We start from the raw sequence: 17,070 nt of genomic DNA on the forward strand, positions 1-17,070 counted from the left end.
AGGGTGTTCGCATTCTCAACTACTTAGACGATTGGCTGATACTAGCACAGTCTCGAGATCAGTTGTGCGAGCACAGGGATGTGGTGCTCTGGCACCTGAGCCTGTTGGGCCTTCAGGTCAGCTGGGAAAAGAGCAAATTCTCGCCATGGCAGAGGATCTCTTTTCTCGGTATGGAGTTGGATTCGGTCGAACAGACAGTACGCCTCACAGAGGCTTGAATACGTTCAAGACTGCTTGAATACGTTCAAGAGCAGGACAGCGGTCCCACTGAAACTCTTTCAGAGGCTCCTGGGGCATATGGCGGCCATGGCGGCACTTACACCGCTCTATTACATATGAGAGCGCTCCAGCACTGGCTTTATGGCCGAGTCCCGAGGTGGACGTGGAAGCGTGGCACTCACTGGGTCCAAGTTACACCGGCCTGTCGCCAAACCCTCACTCCGTGGTCAGATCTTGCATTTCTCCGGGCGGGGGTGCCCCTAGAGCAGATCTCCAGGCATGCTGTGGTTTACACGGATGCCTCCACCACCGGCTGGGGTGCCACGTACAACGGGCATGCAGTCTCAGGGGTTTGGACAGGCCCGCAGCTGCAGTGGCACATCAATTGCCTAGAGTTGTTAGCAGCCCACCTTGCCTTGAACCATCTCAAAGGTCTCTTACGAGGCAAGCATGTGCTGGTCCGAATGGACAACACTGCAACTGTTGCGTACATCAACCGACAAGGTGGTCTGCGCTCTCATCGCATGTCGCAACTCGCCCGCCACCTCCTCCTTTGGAGTCAAACCTGACTTTGAAGTGGAACCTGTTCCTCGAGTGGTGTTCTTCTCGCCGAGAAGACCCCCGAAGATGCCCAATTGCGGTCAAGCTGTCCTTTCTGCAGCAAGGGCTGGAGCAAAGGCTGTCTCCCTCCACCCTTAAAGTCCAGGTTGCTGCTTTTACTGCGTACCATGACCCCGTGAATGGGAAGTCTTTGGGTAAGCATGACCTCATCGTCAGGTTCCTTAGAGGGACCAGGAGGTTAAATCCATCCCGGCCCCCCTGTATACCCTCTTGAGACCTGTCTCCAGTGCTTAAATCACTACAGTAGGGCCCATTCGAGCCTTTGCATTCAGTTGAGCTAAAGTTTCTTTCATTGAAAACTCTGCTCCTGCTTGTACTGGCCTCCATCAAGAGGGTAGTGGACCTGCATGCATTTTCGGTTGACGCCTTGAGTTCGGGCCGGCTGACTCCCAGGTAATCCTGAGGCCCCGGCCTGGCTACGTGCCCAGGGTTCCCACTACACCCTTCAAAGACCAAGTGGTGAACCTGCAAGCGCTGCCCCTGGAGGAGGCAGACCCAGCCCTGGCTTTGCTTTGTCCCGCCCGAGCATTAAGGTGCTACGTAGACCGGACACAAAGCTTCAGGACCTCAGACCAGCTCTTTGTCTGTTACGGAGGCCGGCAGAAGGGGAGTGCCGTCTCTAAGCAGAGGATGGCCCACTGGATTGTGGATGCCATAACCCTGGCTCATCAGGCTCAGGATGTGCCCTGCCCGTTCAGGTTGCGAGATCACTCAACTAGAAGTGTTGCATCCTCCTGGGCGCTTGCTGGTGGCGCCTCGCTGACTCACTAACACTCGGCTCCTCAGCGAAAAACTGGAATGCATTGCACCTGCTGCCTTCTTATACTCACACAGTGATCAGCGGCAACTGGATGCAATAATTGCATGCCAACGTGCATTGGCTAATTTAGTTTACACTCGAAGTAGATTGGTCTATGGGCTGGTCACAGAGTGCCGTATCAAAGCATATTAAATGCATAGTTGACTGGAAGGAAAAAATTAGGTAAGAAATGGACGTCCGCAAGCTTGAGAATACTGTCAAGCAAATCAGATTCAAACACTTGGGAGAGCTTCACAAGGAATGGACTGAAGCTGGAGTCAGTGCATCAAGAATCACCACGCTCAGATGTCTTTAGGAAAAGTGCTACCAAGCTACTTATGAAACAGAAACATTATCAGAAGCATCTTACCTGGTCTAAGGTGAAAAAGAACTGGACTGTTGCTCAGTGGTCTAAAGTCCTCTTTTTCAGATAAAAGTGCATTTCATTTGAAAATCAAGGTCTGGAGTGGAGGAAGACTGGAGAGGCACAGAATTCAAAGTGCTTGAAGTCCAGAGAAGGGGTGCCGTGGCATCTGCTGGTGTTGGTCCATTGTGATTTATCAAATCCAAAGTCAATGAAGCCATCTACCACGAGATTTTGGGGCACTTTATGCTTCCATCTGCTGACAAGTTTATGAAGATGTTGATTTTTTATATTCCAGCAAGACTTTAGCACCTGCCTACAGTGCCAAAGCCACTTCCAAGTGGTTTGCTGACCATGATATTACTGTGCTTGAGTGGCCTGCCAACATGCCTGACCTGAACCCCATATGGAAGCTATGGGACATTTTCAAGAGAAAGATGAGAAACAGTTGATCCAACAATACAGATGAGCTGAAGGCTTAATAGTGACTCAGCAGAGCCACAGGCTGATCGAGGAGTTACCAAGTAATAAGTGCATACATGAACATAGATCTTGAACTTTTCTGTTTTGCAAATCCTTTTTTTGATTGAGCTTAGGAAATAATCAAATATTTTGAGATACTGGATTTTTGACTTTCAAGAGCTGTGAGCTCTAATCATCAAAGTTACAACAAAAAAACTTTTGAAATGTTTTACTGTACATATAATGAAACTAGAATATATGAAAGTTTAACTTTTTAAAATAAGTAAAAAAAAAAAAAAAAAAAAAACCTTTTTTCTAAATAACAGAGCCTTGTATTGGATATACAGTATATATACATCATCTTTTTTGGCTTCATGGAGCTCTAAGGCTCACTCACAGCTGACCAAACCACAGGAGTAAAACTCATATGACCCATTTTCCTCAGCTTTTCTTCACGCCTAAAAAAATGAATTCACACCAACCCTCAGAGTCCTCACTGTTCCTGGCTCTCAGTTAATCACCATCATGAAGTGTTATAGCATATTCAGCAGCACTATTTAAACTTCTCCTTGGCCATTTTAGCAGGACCTTTAATCACAGCTCATTGAATTTGCAACTCTAATCGGCAGATGCTCAGTGGAGGAGATCAGCGTCTGCTACCTGTTTGTACCAATTAGCAGATGCGTGACACTCGGCTGACGGCTCTTCAGAGGGTTAACAGATGTGGCAATTACGGCCTCATTTGAATGAATGCTCAAGGGGTTCAACATAAGGGCTGCGCAATTACACGGCAGCCTGGGAACCCATTTCATCTTCAGCTTTATTCTCGGTCTCTGCGAGAGGGAAGTGTTGGCAGGGAACCCATCGTGTGTTGACAAACAAACCTGCTTCCTGTAATTTTTTTTTTTTTTTACTGGGAAAAATATGCTTAGAGGTCCACATCCATAAACCCCCAAATATCATGCTGTTTTAGCCCACTCTGGCCTGACTCGGGCTGCAGGAGGGCTTAGTTATGATAATGAATGATATTAAAGGATATATTATTGTCCAGGAAGTGTTTTTTATTCAGATAAATGATGGAAAAATAGATAAATAAATAAATTGAAAACAATTTGATAAGAGGAAATGATTCAAACCACAGACATTGATTTTAAAAAATGTCACATGGATATTTAATTATTTACTTTATTTTATTTTACACTGTGTTATTATATGCTGTTTTTAGTTATTTATAAATTATTATAATTTATTCATATTTTTGTTTTGTTTCATTTTTGTTTTGTTTGTCTTATCTACATATGAAAGTTTTATTCATCAAGTGCATCAGGTAAAGTTAAAGGCTAAAAATAGAAATTAGTTACTCAACTCATGCCAAAAACTAAATATATTTCCTAGATGTATTGTTTAAATATTTCCATATAATGAAAGTGCACTCAAGCTCCACAAATGATAAAAGCACCATAGGCTATATAAAAATCATCAAACTGCAGGTTTGATATCAACATTAATCTAATGTCACACCATGTATAAAAGAGATTTAATAGCTTATTTTCAATCATATTGTGTCCTCCGAAGACTGTAAAATGCACAAGATAAACCTGTTTGATGTTCTGTAATACTTGCTTGTATAGTTGCAAAATGCAAACTATATTAGTGATTAGCTTTAAATGTGACTAAAAGGCATGGGGATTTTAAGAAACATTATATTAAAAAGCAGCCGCAGTCACAATTCACTACCATTCTATGGTTAAAAGACATGATATTGTGCCACATATTCTTCTGTTACAGGAAAGACATAGGGTTTGGGAGTACATTATGACTAAATCTTCTTCCCTTTTTCTGCAGCATTCCTTTAGGCAGTCACTCAGGTGTGAGCAGGGCACATATTCTTCAGATAGGACAGATGCTGAGGTCTTTCTTTAGCTCTCACAGGAGGTTTAGTGTCTGCAGATAAAACAGAGTGTGTCATTTAGTCTGAGGGCCTGATCAAATACACTTGCCTCTGCAGCCAATGAGGGGGGAGAGCTTGTTACTGGGCAGTTATGGGTTTAGTCTCTCTCTCTCTCTCTCTCTCTCTCTCTCTCTCTGTTCTTGAGGTCGATGTCATACATCAACGTTCATAGATTCCCTGTGTGCGATTCTACTGAACATCAGCAGTCTGTGCTGCTTTTAAGATCAGCTAATAACATCAGCTCACCTCAGCAACGCGAGCAATATTAGGCTTATTAGAGGAACACTACCTGCTGACATCAAATTATTTTTGTATAGGCTATAGGAAATGTCAAAGGATAGATACATATTGCTATTGCTTTCTGTTCTTTTTTTACTTTGCACCAGCGTCGTGTGATTAATTCTAAAATAGGCAAGTTCTGTAGAGTTTTTATTTATTTATTTATTTATTAATTATTATTTAATTTTTTTACATGCTCCATTGTTGATGCAAAAAGGAAATAATAGAAGCGAAAAGTGTATGACGCGCTAGTGTTTATGCAGTTCTCCTGATAAACAGCAGGCGGCGTCACGTACTGTCCGGCTAAAAAGCCCGCCTCAGATCGTAGTGGGGTTTCCCTTCATTTTCTCTCACAGGTTTGGATAAAAATGGAAACATTTGAAAGCGTCACGAGATTAAATTTTAAGAATTAGTATAGCAAATTGTTTTAGACGATATTACTACAGAATGACTGGAAAAACGTGTTTGAAGACGTTCCTGTACAAAACTTAACCATGGGTTTACCACAAATAAAGCCCCAAAAAACATGGTTACTATAGTTAAACCATGGTAACCACACATTAACCATGGTTTTGCTACAGTAACCATAGTTTAATTATGGTATTTGTAGTAAAACTTGGTTAATTCAAATGGTAATAAATAGACCAAAAAATTATAATAAAATAAACCTTGTTACTACACTTTTACTACAATAAAACCATGGTTAATCTTCAGTTGTGTGTAAGTTGTGCAAAGCCCACAAAACGAAAAGGTCAATAATAGGTCAATAAGGGTGATGAAATATAGAAATCATAAAATGTATTCATAACCTATGTGCAAAGCCTTGTAATCTTAGTATTTATATACAATTTTGACAACAATTTTAAAGAGAGATTTTCTGTACGCTTTAAATATATGCAAGTACACATTTGATTATTTTACAAAAAGGTCTTAAACTTATTATTTTAGTATTCATATGCCTTTTTAACAACAATTTAATTTGATTTGTATATATATATATACACACACACATATATATATATATATATATACATACATACATACATAATTTTACAAAAATGTTTTAATCTTGTGCAGGCTTTCATATACGAATCATAACCCATAACATAGTATTCATAGGCTACCATTAATCTTTTTCTTATATTGTATATTATAGATATTATTTCTATAATATTAATGATTATTATTCTTAATATGCATTGACAGAAGTTATGATTTAATATATATATTTTCATTATTTTACTTTAAGAAGTTTCAAGCGTGTTTTCCAGGACTTTATATGTATATGATCTTAGTGTTATACCATTTTTGACAACAGTATCCATTATTTTACAAAGAGTTTTAGTACTCTTATAGCCTATAGTGACTGAAGTTTTGATGTGATATATATTTGTTATTTTACATGCATATACATGCCTTGAAACCTGGTATAAAGAGCAGTGATTGCATTTTAGTTCTCCTTTATGCTGTATAAATATTCATAGGATATATCAAGACAGAATATTCTCTTCGATTCTCTTCCGCTTGTTCTGTGTTGGTCAGTCTTTCTGTTGACAGTTTTGTATTTAGGTCACACAGGAGCCCTCGGGCAGCAGTAAAGCATGTCCTCTACGGGAGTGATTGACACCTTCTCTGATGATGAATGAAGTCTCCAGCTTCTCTGGGCTCCAGCCACAGTAATAAACCAGCGCTGCACACTGACGGTCAGTCCTCGTCTCATTTCTTTAATTCAGTCTTTTATGTGATACATCATAATTGAGGCAAATAAATCGAGACAGTTGTAGAATAACACAAATAGTGTTTCATTTTTTTTTCTCTAGGATGCAATCATCTTTTATTTCCCATTAATGAAACAACACCTCATTTTATGGCCTACTGAACTGAACAGCATGGATTGTGAATTAAATTGAGAGGTAAATAAATAACAAGAAAATCTTGTTACCAAAGCTGCATTGCATATTTACACTGAGCTGCAGCCGGGCATGTGTAACCACCACAGAAATGACCTTTAAAATCTAGATTAGAGCTGACTTTGCTAGAATTCTCTATCACCTTGCTTTCAAATTACACCATCTTCAATAACAAGCATCCCAAAATACATTCAACAGGGTGTTGTTAAACCCATAATGCCTGTCTTAAAGGTTTGGCAACTATTAGCATTGCCAGCATTGAATACAATGCAGTACATTCAGCTGCAAACACCTGAAAGCTTTCTAGCACTATATAGAACAATAGACGATCTGTTGCAAAATGTAATTTCCTGCCTTTAGTGAGACCAGCTTGGATTTGAATGGCCTTTAATGTTGAGCTGAGGTCCGTCTGTGTTGCTTTAAGATGAAAGGGAAGAGGAATCTGGTTTTGGATCAGAGGAAAAGCTGTGGCGGTGCATGTCAGTCTCACTCTCCCAGTGTTTCTGTGAGAAAGAAAAGTCATACAAGAGCTCTTCAATCTCACAGTCAGCAACGAGACTAAAATGGAGAGAATGTGAGACTTTTGTTTAAGTTGACGTTTCTCCTCTAGAGTTGCATCTCCTCTAGAGTTTAAGAAAATGTCTCATTAATGTTTCATACTGTGCTCTGATTTCCCAAAAATACTAATGTGTCAGAATTTCCAGTCTAATTATATAATACATAATAACAGTACTAAAGTCTGCAGTCAGGAATTACAATATAAATGCAAACTCTAAAAAGCAAATTGGTTGTGCGTCTGCTTTGTCTTATTATTATTTAATTTAATATCTTATTTATATAATTATATAATATATAAAAATAATAAAGCTAATAAATGTTTTTATAATTTTATTTATATATTTATATAATATATAATATCACTGAAGTATGTAATTAGAAATCTGAAAATGAATCAAGCTCTTTCAAGAGCAAATTGGTTGTGCTTTGCATTTTTTGTCTAGTTGTATAATGTTAATTTTCAGTTTCTTTATATAATTATATAATATAAAATATGTAATAACATTAATAAATTAAAATATTTTCATTATTATTTTGTTATTATTTATATAATATATAGTTTTTATTTTATTTTATTTATTTTAAAAATGTTATTTTATTTTATTTGTCCGTCAAGTATGAAACCAAAAAGAAAAATCACAAATTATACAGCACATTATGTTGTTCACGAGGATAATTTGAGCATTATTTCTTCTTCTCAAGTTCACAGCAGAGACCGTCTGCTCTCAGCAGCACGTACCAAATGTAGCTCTGTACATTCATCTGTCTGTCATGTTGACAGGTCTTCAGCCGCAGCGATGTTAACGTCCCGTGGCTGTTCTCCAGTGATGAGTCCAGATGGAGGATATGTTGGTACCTGCCCTTCTATTTCCATTGCCAGCTCACTCCCTCCAGCCCCAGGTACACCTCCACACCATCTGTGCCAACCTGCCGTCTCTCCGTCAGACAGTTGCAGGTTCCGCGGTGCGTGGCAGGCCTACAGCTGTGCAGACAGCCAGCCCAACATCTGTGTGTCCTGTGGGACAGACGTGTGGGGGTGGGGGGGGTCCCGCTGATCTTCTCAGCTGCTGCTGGCCTTAAACACAGACATGGGCCGGCACTTCTGCAGACAGGTTAAGTATACATTATGTAAAAGTAGTAGTAGAGAATCGGATAGAGATAGACTTCCCTTAAAAACATATATATAAAAACAATATATATTAAAAATATATATACATTGATATTTATTATACATTAAAATATAAAATACACATGCACACGTATATAGATAGATAGATAGATAGATAGATAGATAGATAGATAGATAGATAGATAGATAGATAGATAGATAGATATTAGAGAATTATTCTTTACAAATTTTAAAGAAGTCTCTTATACCCAACAAGGCTGCATTTTTATTGTTTTTTTTTTTTTTTGGATACAAATACAGTAAAAACATTAATTTTAGGAAATATATATATTTTTTTAATTTCAAAATAACTGTTTTCTATTTTAATATATTTAAAATTGAATTTATTCCCATGATGCAGTACTGAAGTTTTGGCAGCTATTACTTCAGTTTTCAGTCTCACATGATCCTTCAGAAATCATTCTAAAAAGCTGATTTGATGCTCAGTAAACATTTCTTATTATTTTTATCGTTGTTGAAAACATTGGATGCATTTATTTTAGATATAATTTTTTTAACAATATAAATTTATTTACTGTCACTTTTGATCAATTAATTGCATATATAATTAAAAGTATATATAATTATTTTTTGGAAAACTGGTTGCATTACTTGTATGGTTTTATATATATATATATATATATATATATATATATATATATATATATATATATATAAATTGTGAAATTAAGAAATAATAATAACTCTCTCTTTCTCTCTCTCTCTCTCTGTATTGTTATTATTTCTTAATTTCCGAGTTTTTATTTGTAAGACTATATACACACACACACACACACATATATATACATTACATAAATATATCATATATATGTATAATATTTTAATATAATTGAAAATTATATTATGCCATCCATCTTCTTCCGCTTATCCGGGGCCGGGTCGCGGGGGCAGCAGTCTAAGCAGAGAACCCCAGACTTCCCTCTCCCTAGACACTTCCTCCAGCTCTTCTGGGGGGACACCGAGGCGTTCCCAGGCCAGCCGGGAGACATAGTCTCTCCAGCGTGTCCTAGGTCTTCCCCGGGGTCTCCTCCCAGTGGGACGCGCCCGGAACACCTTCCCGGGAAGGCGTCCAGGAGGCATCCGGAACAGATTCCCGAGCCACCTCAGCTGACCCCTCTCTATGTGGAGGAGCAGCGGCTCTACTCTGAGCTCCTCCCAGGTGACTGAGCTTCTCACCCTATCTCTAAGGGATCGCCCAGCCACCATGTGGAGAAAGCTCATTTCGGCCGCCTGTATCTGTGATCTTGTCCTTTCGGTCATGACCCAAAGCTCATGACCATAGGTGAGAGTAGGAACGTAGATTGACCGGTAAATCGAGAGCTTCGCCTTGCGGCTCAGCTCTTTCTTCACCACGACAGACCGGTACATCGACCGCATTACTGCAGAAGCTGCACCGATCCGTCTGTCAATCTCCCGTTCCATCCTTCCCTCACTCGTGAACAAGACCCCAAGATACTTAAACTCCTCCACTTGAGGCAGGAACTCTCCACCAACCTGAAGTGGGCAAGCCACCCTTTTCCGACTGAGGACCATGGCCTCGGATTTGGAGGTGCTGATTCTCATCCCAGCCGCTTCACACTCGGCTGCAAACCGTCCCAGTGCATGCTGAAGGTCCTGGCTTGATGAGGCCAATACGACAACATCATCCGCATAGAGCAGAGACGAAATCGTGTTGTCACCAAACCTGACCCCCTCCGGCCCCTGGCTGCGCCTAGAAATTCTGTCCATAAAAATCATGAACAGAACCGGCGACAAAGGGCAGCCCTGCCGGAGTCCAACACGCACCGGGAACAAGTCTGACTTACTGCTGGCAATACGAACCAAGCTCCTGCTCCGGTCGTACAGGGACCGGATAGCCCTTAGCAAAGGGCCCCGGACCCCATACTCCCGGAGCACCCTCCACAGGCCGCCGCGAGGGACACAGTCGAATGCCTTCTCCAAATCCACAAAGCACATGTGGACTGGTTGGGCAAACTCCCATGAACCCTCCAGCACCCTGTAGCGGGTATAGAGCTGGTCCAGTGTTCCACAGCCTGGACGAAAACCACACTGTTCCTCCTGAATCCGAGGTTCTACTGAATGAGGTTCAATTATATTATGTTTGGTTTCAAACTAGAAAAACTATTCAATTATAAATATTTGAAAATATTATCAGACAACAATGTTTTGCACACAGTTATTCTGCTACACTCCAACTGCAGAAAGTGAGATAGGGAATGAAACAAAATCAAGAAATAAATAAATAAAAGAAGTTCATACATTTTTATGACCACACATATAAGGTCAGCCATGTGCTTTGGTTACTAAGCAACACAGTAAGCCTGTGTGAGGGTTTTGTCAGAAGTTGACTCAGATGTGTTGTACGGCTGTGAGAGTAACAATCAGGCTTTGATTACTGTGCAGAGTCAAGCCCGACAGCAGCTGCCTGTGAGCTCAGTCCTCTGTCAGTGTCCCCTGCTCACAAATTCAGCACAAACTCACAAATGATTAAGGAATAGCAAACAGCAGAGTAGCTTCTAGCTATTCTCTGGCAGAAATGACCGTGGTGGAAATTTTAAATAGCCAATTACTTTGATTCGTTTTACAGTTAGCATTTTATGTATTCTGAATCAGAATAAGAATCGGAAGAGCTTTATTACCAAGTACACGCACAAGGAATTTGACTTGACGACAGGAGCTTCCAGTGCAGAAGAAAACAGACATTTATCAGTTTTCATACATTTTACTTACAGTATATTGGATGAGATTTGTTTCATATTTCATCTCAAGCATGCTCTTTCCTGACACTTGTCTACTTGGATAAAAAAGAAGGTTATGAAGGTTACATTTCTAGCAAATGTGTGAAATTATTGTTATATTTTCTCAAATAAATATCTGTTAATTTGGACTCTCTATTAAGATTATAATGGTAATAAAACTGAAATTTGACCCTGGACCTCAAAACCAGTCATAAGCAGCATGGGTATATTTGTAGCAATAGCCAGCAATACATGGGGCAAAATTATTTATTTTTTCTTTTATCCCAAAGATCATTAGGATATTAAGTAAAGATCATGTTCCATGACGATATTTGTAAATTCATAAATTTGTAAATTTATTCAGCTTTCAGCTGATTTATAAATCTCAGTTTAAAAAAATGGACCCTTATGACCTTATGGTGTTGTGGTTTATTGTCACATGTATGTTATGTTAAATAAGGAACAATCTCTACAACATAATAGTGCGCTTATGTATTCACAGCTTAAAATATTATGGCAGTTTAAAACCCCTTTCTTATTTCTATTTTGGGTTTATTTATTTGTTTGATTTTCAATAAAACAAATGTCAAATATTAAGTATTTAAAAAAAAGAAAGAAAGTTAAACAGAAATAATTTTATATAAAGCAAATCATAACATATAAAATGATTTCTGTTTTACTTTCTTTTATATCTAAAATTTAGCCATTATTTACAGTCAACTGAGCTTGACTGTTTTTTTGTTTGTTTGTTTTTTTTAATTAATTTCAATAATGTCCATGAAACTGAAATATTACCTAAAAAGTGAGGAATCCTAAAATATTTTATAATTCAATTTTATATATTACATATAAATTTACTTTTTTTTTTTTATTATATATCCTATAGAATTACAGAATATTATTTATTATATATCACTTGCTGTTTTATTTATTGTATTATTATTAATAATATCAGTATTTTACATTTATGTTTCAGTGTTTTATTTGCTAAGTGTCATTTGAAATAGTAGTTGCACAAAATGAAATTGTAGTTGCAATGACGTATTATGATGCTATTTAATGCCTCTTTCATTCAGTGTCTTCTTTCTTCAGTGTATTCTTTCTCTTCCTCTCTCTGCCTCTCCTCCAGTGCCCTGTTTTATTGCATTGCGCCTGTAGAGACCTGCTGGGCGTGGATCGGTGTGGACAGCCAATAGCAGGCCAGCAGGTGGGTGGCGGTTAGTGGCCAATGAGGCAGGATGGGGTTACAGTCTCATAATCATAATAAAGGAAAGGGTCAGCACTTCTTTATTCACACTCACCCAAAGTCATCATACAGATTTCAATAATGATTTACCTTTGAACAGAGATTAGAAAAAATGCATTATACAGATCAAAGTGGTTTTATTCAGCACTGCATTGGAGGATGACATCTGAATGAAGACGCTGCTGCACTGAGCATTCAATATATATGATCAATACATGGATTCCCAACAGCAGGTCATTAAGACTGTTCAGCCCAATCAAGTGCTTATTCTCCTGTGTGGGAGAGATTCGTCGTTTCATTTAGCTCCCAGTGATTCATGGGAGTTACCTTATTAGGCAGGATCTCTCCTGTAAAACGAGCTCATTCACATAAGCACTCGGCTGCTTGTTTTAATGAAATCAAACAGACATCAAATCTTAAGCGTTTGTGACTAGAAAGTGGAAAAGAAGTCATTTTGTGCATTTCATATTCTGTGTTTGATCATATTCTAGTGTTGAAAAGCCGGTGATAAAATGATATTGGTTGTTATCAGTATAATATTCATCAGTCGTCTGTGAATTATTTATTTTTCTTGTCTTTATTCAGAATACATGTAATCTCAGTAAAAATTTTACAATGTAATTTTTACAATGAAATTTAATTGATGAAGAACTAAAAATTAAGAATTAATTTCATTTAATAATGTGATGCAAATTTTTCCTTAAATGTGTAACTGAGTATTGAATTTTTAAATTAATCAATATTATTTAGTATAATATTTTTTTATGTAATTTTCACAATGAAATTAATTTATGAAGAACTAAAAATTAAGAAGAATATTTAATTTAATAATGTTATTAAATTAAAAACAAACACTATATTAAATTAAATATAAACTGTAGAATATTATCGCATATATATATATATATATATATATATATATATATATATATATATATATATATATATATATATAAATTGGAAATTAGAAAAATTAAAAAAATATGTAACTGAGAATCTTGACATGAACTACATGTTGTTTAAAATGTATTCATGTTTCCTTTCATTTCTTGTTTATAATATAATAATATCTTGTTTTAATCTTGTTTATATTTAATAAAATTTACAAACAAAATACGTTTTTACAGGGAAAATGTCAAAATTAGAATGAATAACACTTAGAAAATTCTATTTTTAAATACATTTTATATATTTATTTTATTTCTCATTTTTCTCGCTATATGAATTTTTACTTGGGTGGTTGGATGGGATTTTGACTCCTTTTGTTCTTTTTCTCTCTGTTGGCACAGATAACATCCATTCCCCATGCAGAGGAACATCCGGACATCCGGTAAGATTCTGTCATTTATTGTAAGCCACATTCTAGATGAAATAAAGCAGCATGTGTGTAGAGTCTGGGGAGAGCTGTAGGCATGTGTGCTTTTGTAAGGGATTCTCCAGCCCAACAGCTGCAAGAGCGGCAGCTCTGGTGCTGATGCTCCACCACAGAAATGCTTGTTAGGGCAGAATATAGCCAGAGCTCCAGGGACCATCCAGACACAGTGACTATTCATAACTGTAATGGGTATCAACCACGTCGACAAAAAAAACCCATGAACGAGAGCTAGAGATCTGCTGAAAATACAAATTTATGGGAAACACTTATTGTATCAAAACTAAAAATGCTGTCCAAAAGAATCATCCTGTCCCCGTTGCATAGAAATGATATCACATCAAGAGGCTTAGTATTGTTCCAGAACAAGCACATAATAGGAACTAAGGTACTAAAGAGCATGTTTTAATGCATAACATTTTCTACAAAACTAAAACACATGCAAACGTCATCACAAATCCTTGAGTGCTGAAATGTTTTTGCATTGTTTGCATTGGACAAAAAGTGTAAATGAGAATCCTTTTTAAATCAAAATTTTAATTAATGTTTATTTTAATATTTATTTAGGTTAAGGGTTAAATCATCTTTTAAATTACATTTAATTGATATAAAAATATTGAATGTTACCAATAATGAATAGCAACATGTTATAGGATAATACTCCTTTATTCATTCAGTTTCTGACAACCAGAAAATATTAAAGCATTTAGAGATCCATACAAATGTATGTTTTATCATATGGATACATCCATAAAGTGCATTGCATTTAATAACTTGCAATCTGAAGGAAAATAGGAACTAAAAAGCATGCTATAGGGCAGTTCATAAAACTATAACGCATGCTAACATCATCCAAAATCCAGAAACGTATATTTATAGGACAGTGTTTACACACACACACACACACACACACACATATAAATTTATAGAGTATCTTATAATATAAATGATATATTTAATGTAATGTAATTTTTTTATATTATCAAAAATAACATAAAAATATGTTATATAAAAATATAATATATATCATAACATTATTATTTTTTTTAATGTTATCAATAATAAATATTAAAATATAGAATTTGTATATAGAACTGATAATATATTTTTTTACTTTATTTAAATGTTTTAATTTAAATAATTGTATTTAGTATAATGTTATTTTTTTAATGTTAAATGTAATTTATAATGAAATTTAATTTATGAAGAAGTAAAAATGAATAAAAACATATTTAATTTAATTTAAATTCAATTAAATTAAAATTTAATTAAAACATTTTATTAAATTTAATTGAATTGAATTTGTATTAAAATTTTGTTGCATGATGTCTGCAGTTTCTCACAGCCAGAATATTAAAACATCTAGAGATCCATATTGCCTAAAAGGCATTGCTTTTAATGATCATTTACAATCAACATGAAAACAGAGGAACTAAGGTGCAAAACCATCTACGAAAGTAAACCGCATGCAAACATCATCCCCAATCCCTCCTGACTACTGCCTGTCCTGATCATAATTAGCTCTTCTGTTTTATCCTTTCCCTGAGGTTCTCTCCCATCCTCTAGGCTGGAGTCACTCCCAGAGAGCGAACCGCAGGAGACGTGTCCATGGGCAACGCCTATCCATGGACACAACATCCTCGGTTTTCCTGGTGCACATGACTCGCCCCCAGAGAAACAACAGAGAGAGCCGCCCTGATATCTGCTCTGTGATAGCAGCCAAACGCATCTCCCCTCGGCTAAACCCGTCTTGCATGGGCTGTGCGAACCCAGCGCCAACATTGTTACTGACTCCAAAAGCAAACCGTGGCTTTTTCTGTGTTTGGCCTCTCATGACATCAGCCTGTCTGCTCTGTGAATCAATGGCTGCTTCAGACAAGCTTACGGTGCATGTGGAAGCTCAGTTATGCTGCAGTGAAGCGGCTTATGCATGGAGAGAATCTGAATGAATGTTAACGTGACAAACACGTTTTAAAAGGAAAAAAAAAAGACAGGACTGTGTGTATAGAAAGGGTATCCTGGGGAAATTGTGGTCTGTAATTCAGTAAATGGTGCAGAGGTTGTGCTGGGCGGTGGGTGGAGGGAATGTAATGAGTTGTGCAGCTCACGTGAAGACAGCCGTGGAAAAAACACTACCGGACACTGTGAACGGAAACAATACGGGCGCCTTAAAAATCACAGGGCTATTTGAGAAGAGATTGATTCCTAAAATGCGAACCGTCCCAGATTGATGTCTTTATTTGCCAGCGGAATTTGTATTTCATGTATTTGCCTGTTGAGTTAATCGTAACAGCAGACTTTCTAGTAAGTTGCGTATGCGGAGGGGATTTGTGTAAATGTATGAGGATGAGCGAGCGTGTCTAATGATGTGCTGTGGTTTTGGCAGTGACGAGTGACAGCTCCTGTATTCTGCAGCATGCTCAGATCTGTGCTGAATCTGAACACCACTGGCAGAGCCTGTGCAGGCAAGAAAAAGAGCAATTTGTCTACAAATCGCACTGGAGATATCAGTGGATAAGATCAGTGGATAAAAGAAAAATATAAAAGCCTTTGTAATATGATTAGAAGAGAGCATGTGATAAGGCAGATGCAAAACTAACACAACCATGAAAAGTTGACTGGGCCAGTGGGTATTTTTTTTGGTTTTATTGGACATTAAACTTTATTCGCTGTGATTTTCCAATCAGAATAAAACGTTTCAGACTGAATAATAAGTAATGTAATAAAAAAATATATTTATCATGTTAGATGTAATTTATATAATATTTTAAATGGATTTAAGAAAAATTCTAAATCATGTTATACTGTACAGTACACTTTGCACACACACACACACACACACACAAACACACACTGTATAATTTATACATATATAATTAGTGTATAGTATATTTGTCATGATGTGTGTGTGTGTGTGTGTGTGTGTGTGTGTGTGTGTGTGTGTGTGTGTGTGTGTGTGTGTATTTAAAGAGTTAATTAGCAAAAACAGATAACTGCATGTTGTTGTTTTTTATTAGGTTTAAAAATAACAAAAAAAAAATAAAGCTACCACAATAAAACCATGATAACATAATAAAAAACATGATTTTTGAAAATGTAAAAAATCTGTAATCTGTTTTTGCAATTAAACTACATATATATACACACACACACACAGCGGGTAAAATAGGTATTGAACACATCACCCCTTTTCTCAGTAAATATATTTTTAAAGGTGCAGTTAACATGAAATTTTCACCATATGTCGATAACAACCCAAGTAATACATACAAAGAAAACAATACAAATAAGTTCAGAAATTATGTCAGTTCTGTGTTATGAGGTAGAATGACCAAGGGAAAAAGTATTGAACACGCTTATTG

The sequence above is a fragment of the Carassius carassius genome, chromosome 45 (assembly GCF_963082965.1).
Source record: "Carassius carassius chromosome 45, fCarCar2.1, whole genome shotgun sequence".
NCBI classification, from domain to species: Eukaryota; Metazoa; Chordata; class Actinopteri; order Cypriniformes; family Cyprinidae; genus Carassius; species Carassius carassius.